Source organism: Podarcis liolepis (assembly GCF_965112155.1).
Source record: "Podarcis liolepis genome assembly, chromosome: 5".
Classification (NCBI taxonomy): domain Eukaryota; kingdom Metazoa; phylum Chordata; class Lepidosauria; order Squamata; family Lacertidae; genus Podarcis; species Podarcis liolepis.
Genome location: NC_139556.1, coordinates 97,385,874 through 97,391,873, shown reverse-complemented (window position 1 = coordinate 97,391,873; position 6,000 = coordinate 97,385,874). Strand labels below are relative to the sequence as shown.

Genomic DNA, 6,000 nt, shown 5'->3' with positions numbered 1-6,000 from the left:
AGAATCTCTCTAAGGGTTTGGGCTTGTCCGGGAACCGGCGGTGGAATACTTCCACCAGATACCTGTCATCGATGGCTTCCGCTGGAACCCACGTGTTTTTTGACCTGGGCTCCCCTTCCCAAGCCACCAAGTACTCCACCTGACGCTCTCGCCACCTAGAATCAATTATTTCCGTGGCCGAGTGATGGTGTTCCCTTTCTTCTACCTGCGGTTGTGGGGCGATTCCTACCTCTCACCCCGGGAATTCCCGCCCCTCCCTGTGTGGTGAGAGCAAGGACCTGTGGAACACCGGGTGTATTTTCATGCTGTCGGGCAACTTGACAACTCCCCGTTAGGGAGCTTAACTGCCTGGGTTAAACCGTACTGACTGCACAGCCCATCTCAGCGTGGCTGCCTCAGTCGCTAGCAGAATCTGTCTGTGGGCATTTCTTAAACCTTTTCCAGCATAAAAGCTGTTTGACCCCCAGTCATCTCCGCCTCTCACTGCGCGGGAGTCTTCTGTGCAGGGAGGGCGTGGGTAGTGGAGGACCAGTGCTCTCCTCACTGATGTCCAGGGATGAATCCCGGAGCTCTTCCCCCTCTTCTCCCATTTGTCCTCCTGGATCCTTGGTGTTATGCTGATTTCCTTCCTCCTCTACCAAATTGCGTCTCCCCCTGGTGCTGGTACCTTCTCCTGCAGAATCAGGGAGCCTCTCCTTCTCCTTTCACTCTGATGTCAGTTTCCTGACAGAGAGTAAACATTTAATGAAGTGTAAAAAAAAAAAAGAGTAAAATTTAATGAACTAAACTTTGAGACTAAGTCGTGCCAGGAAGTTCAACAGACATGGATCAAGGGGTAAATCTGCAAAAAATATCCTTTACTGTGCTGAGTTGCTGGTTTCTGGGATTGACTTCAAAATCTTCTTGCCATTCTCTATCACCACCTGCTGGCCATGACTGAGCCCATAACCTTTTTTAGCTACCCGGTATTTGTGATTTTAAAAAATGTCTTACAAATATAGTTGAAGATAAATCTTTACTTGTCAGGCTGGCAACAGTTAAACAACAAGCATTATTTACACATAAATTCATGAGTGCAATATGTTTCTGACATGACAGCTTATACTCTAAATTCACTCTTCCCTCTGACCCATCCAACTGAATACCTTCAAAATGATAGACTGATTCTGAGCAGGGCATGAGGAAAGATGCAATGAGTCTTTGCATGCTTAAAATTCCAGGGTCGATTTCTAGCATTTCTGCAGACCAAGATAGAAATATCTGCCCATCCTTATCCTGGAGAAGAGGAGACTGAGAGGAGATATGAGAGCCATCTTCAAATATCTCCAGGGCTGTCACTTGGAAGAGGGAGTGAGCTTGATTTCTCCTGCTCTGAAGGACACAACCTGAACCCGTTGTGTTTGCTGTGATTTTCCATATTGGTTGTGAAAAAAATTGTTGTTGTTTAGTCGTTTAGTCGTGTCCGACTCTTCGTGACCCCATGGACCAGAGCACGCCAGGCACTCCTGTCTTCCACCGCCTCCCGCAGTTTGGTCAGTCTCATGTTTGTAGCTTCGAGAACACTGTCCAACCATCTCGTCCTCTGTCGTCTCCTTCTCCTTGTGCCCTCCATCTTTCCCAACATCAGGGTCTTTTCCAGGGAGTCTTCTCTTCTCATGAGGTGGCCAAAGTATTGGAGCCTCAACTTCACGATCTGTCCTTCCAGTGAGCACTCAGGGCTGACTTCCTTAAGAATGGATAGGTTTGTTCTTCTTGCAGTCCATGGGACTCTCAAGAGTCTCCTCCAGCACCATTATTCAAAAGCATCAATTCTTTGGCGATCAGCCTTCTTTATGGTCCAGCTCTCACTTCCATACATCACTACTGGGAAAACCATGGCTTTAACTATATGGACCTTTGTTGGCAAGGTGAAAAAATAGCCCTTCCATTTACACTTCTTCCATTCTTTTTCCAAGAAAAGTTCCAGAGGTTTGATAGCTTTCCTCTCTAAATTCACTCCAAGTTGTGTGCAGACTCCTTTCTCTTCCAACTCTATCTCTTCCAGCTTAGGATGTCTCTTCATCTCTTCATCGGTGGCTTCCTTCCACTCCTCCAACATCACAACACTGCCATTTGGCTGTTTCAGTCCTCTAGTCACCTTTTGTGAAGGACGTCTTCATTACACCATCTGTTGCCTCCACCTCCACCATTTCATGCTTCTGTTCTGGAAATCCTTCATCCATATTGTTCTCCAAAGTCTCTTTGTCCTCTTTAATTCCACTTTCCATTTCATTCTTCTGTTTTCTTAGCTTTTGGGTGGTTGCTTCCGTACCCATCTCTGCTGTTTCTCCTTGTTAAAATGTTACACACACACACACACACACACACACACACACCAATTGCTCAGTGTTCCTCCATCCCTCCATTATTCCTAAAGCCACAGTTATCTCAGTTTTCCATCATCTCCATTTACTCAAACGTCTGCCATTGAAGGAAAGGCTAGTGGAAGTCAGGGGAATGTCTGTTTCAAACTTCTCCCCCTTCCATTCCTTAACTGGGATAAAGGATGTGAAGCCTTCAAATATTGCATAGTGCCTCCACACAACCTATTTCACTCCTGATACCTTGCGTGGTCCGCATTCCAGGTTCCGGGTTCAATGTAGTGATTTAGAAGAGATATTTTATTAACAAGCACACATGTACAGTATCCATTAAAGAAATGTAACATTCTTCAACTGGAGAAGCTGATAGCTTGCTCTGAGGAGTCTACTCATCTTCAAGATACAATAACATAGCATGGAGGGTGTTAGAAGGGGGCTGCAGAAGAGGGAGAGAGGAGGAGGTGTGGGAATGTGTGTGTAAGGGAGATTTGAGAAAAGGAAGGGGAGGGGGAGGAGAAAAGGGAGCAAGAGTAAGAATGGGGATGCAAAGGAAAGTTGTCAAAAAGGAGGGAGTAAGGAGGCATTGGGAGAGGGATGAAGATGAAAGCAGGGGCATGAAAGGACCTGAAGAAAAGGAGGAGATGGGGTGAAGGGGAAAACAGATGCAAAGCAGAGCTGCAGAAAATAAGAGAGAATTGGCTTCAGGAATGGAGCCGTGAAGGTGAAAAGAGACCTCAGTAGCTGCATGGGATGAGATGGGAAGGGAAGGGGAAATGCTAGGGGGTTCATGTGTCAGGAGTGGCCAAGGGGTCACCAAGTGCAGGAAGCAGGGGTGCAGCCCCCAATATTTTCCTATTTTCTTATGCGTTGCAACGGGGAACAGCACGGAGTTTATACGGATGGGGATGTGTTATAATCCCTATTATAGCCTCTTGATTGAGCTCTTTGACTCCTTCTGGCAACTGAAAACTGAATGCCCTCAGCAGGCTGGTCAGGAAGATGAATATTTCGATCTTTGCCATCTGCATTCCCAAACAAATGCGAGCCCCTGAGGAGGAGACAAGAAGAAGGCAGCAAGTGAGCAATAATTTACTTTCCCATGTTCATTGCTTTGTAGCTATAAGCATTCTGCATAACACTTTGGCAAAATAGACATAGTTAGGATACGGAAAACATCAAAGCTGCTGTCAATTTTCTAGCCTGTTCAGTGCTAACCTTCCTTTCTTCTTGTTATACTTATGTTTTGTTCTGTAATTTGAAGTTCCCAATCTCATATCAAGGAGGATACATTCGGGAAGAGGATGGATTGAAGATGAAGGGTCCTGTGGGAGGGGCAGGGCAGAGAGCATCTCCCAGGGCTGGAAGCCAGAGTAAGAAGGTCTAGCTCCCAGTGAGAACTGGGAGGGCTCACTTTTCTGTGCGCAGAATAAGGGTGAAGATTTAATTTTGATAGAGGACCTTGTAATTTCCTTTATTTCTTTTCTATTTTTTCTTTCCTAATCTTTTTTCTCTTTTCCCTTTTAGATTAGTATGATTTTTATTGTGTCTTATGTATAAAGCTTTTTAATAAAATTTGATATTAAAAAATGAAAGGAAAACTTTGGTCAACTGCCCAAATCAGCAATGCAGAAAGGGGTTAAGACCATGAGCAAACTCTCCTGCCAGGTTTACTTCACCTTGGTAGGAACTAGCATTGCTGCCTGAAAAGAAGTTGGGTGGCTTGCAGTGTGATGTGAGACGGGGAACAGCAGTATCCTGGTGCTGGCAGTGCTGCCTCTCTCAGGGGCAGGGCAGGGGTGGCAAATGTAGGGAGGTCCAGATGGAGGCCACATAAGTGTATGTGCATGTGTGAATCCCAAGCCACCAACCCAGAGATGCCCTTAACTTGCCACTGCCCTGCCCCATTCTGCTGAGCAGCGCTGCTTCTCCAGCCAGAAAGACGCTGCTACTGCTCTGGCCCACTCCCTCCTGTGCTGCTGCTGATGTCATTTCCTGTAAGCAGACCAGTAAGCACATCTACAGATCACAACGTAGCTTGGTCTTCTGTGTTTACCTGCAGCAAATGGGAGATATTCTTCTCTGTTCACGAATTGTCCATCCTTGTCCAAAAAATGATTTGGGTTGAACTTTGCAGGTGTCTCCCATCGTGTTGGATCAAGAAGAACAGAGCGTAGATCGGGAACAATAATAGTCCCCTGCAAATACGAAATAAGTGACTTGGAATGCATTCACATCAATACTTTTTTTAATTGTCCCACACTATCCCAAGACTAATCATTGCAGAGACTGATCTGAATTATTATTATTATTATTATTATTATTATTATTATTATTATTATTATTATTATTATTATTTTGGTGGGTGGCTTTGTATTCATCACTGTAAAAACTTTCTGTACAGGCAGGAACACAAGGGGACTTTCCCCCACCTCTTTTAAAATGAAAGTTCACAACCCAGGTGAGACCTCTGGATACTTCAGGCTCCTCCCCCGCCACAATTGCCCCATGGAATGGCACTTGCTGATGGTGAAACATGTCTGCAGATGGAGCTCCTGCTCTTGCCCTTCAGATTTTTGACTAGGCAGGAAGTTCCTGTATGGCTGGCTGCATCTCTCAATATTAAACCTTCTGCTGCTCTTTGCTCTTGGGCTACAGGAGTGCAGCTGTATCACACTTTTATACCTTGGGAATGAGAAAACCACACAGCTTGAAATCCTTTGTACATTGCCTAGGGAACCCCAAAAAAGTGATGTATTTAAAGCGCTGCATTTCATGAATCACAGCATTGGTGTAGGGCAGTTTCTTCTTATCTTGATAGCAGATTGAGTGAGCAGAACCTATGACATCTTCTATTTCCTTGTGCATTTTATCTGAAGAGAATGATGGAAACAGAAGTTTTATTGTGAATACTGCATTTTATTTCAGATGGACATTTAATTTCCTTGAATATATTCCATAAATCTCTGTGAATGAGTCCCAGTTTCTAGCATATTTTTTTTATAAGATATTTATTAAAGATTTTAAACAATTCAAACAATACAAAAAGACAAAAAGAAAACGTAAGAAACATACAAAAATACAGGTAAAAAATACATAAAACAAAAACACAAAAAAGAAAATAATTCAATTTTTTAAGTGTTGTTTCCATAAACCTCTTTCATGACTCCCTCATGTCTCCCTTTACTGTGTTCCTAATTACAAAATCATGTTCCACAATACTTCACCTTCTCCCAGAGTTTGTTTTCACTTACACATTTCAGCAATTATGTCTCCAAATTAACCTTTCATTATCCAATATTCAAGTATTTAAGTTTGACATAATATTATTCAAGTTTCATCTTTGTTCTTATAATTCAGTTATTTTCATATTTCTTTCCACTAGTTTACTAATGCCATCTTATTTTTATATCCTGCATCATTTTAACATTCAAACAATTTGCAATGCTTTTGCAGATAGTCCTTGAATTTTTTCCAGTCTTCTTCCACTGTCTCTTCTCCCTGGTCTCGGATTCTGCCAGTCATTTCTGCCAATTCCATGTAGTCTATCAGTTGCACCTGCCATTCCTCCAGAGTGGGCAAATCTTGAGTCTTCCAATGCTTTGCGATGAGTATTCTTGCTGCTGTTGTCACATACATAAAA

The 6,000-nt window shown here is 43.4% G+C and overlaps 1 pseudogene across 1 annotated transcript in view; it reads right to left on the bottom strand.

Moving 5' to 3' along the window:
* Window positions 1-1,001: 1,001 nt before the first annotated feature.
* Window positions 1,002-6,000, bottom strand: part of LOC310707254 (cytochrome P450 2J2-like) — a 30,720-nt pseudogene continuing 25,721 nt past the window's right edge. The window contains exons 8-10 of the transcript XR_014530086.1: window positions 5,043-5,230; window positions 4,414-4,555; window positions 1,002-3,408 (exon numbers count right to left, since the gene is read on the bottom strand). The product of XR_014530086.1 is annotated as a cytochrome P450 2J2-like (transcript). The remainder of the gene's footprint in view (window positions 3,409-4,413; window positions 4,556-5,042; window positions 5,231-6,000) is intronic.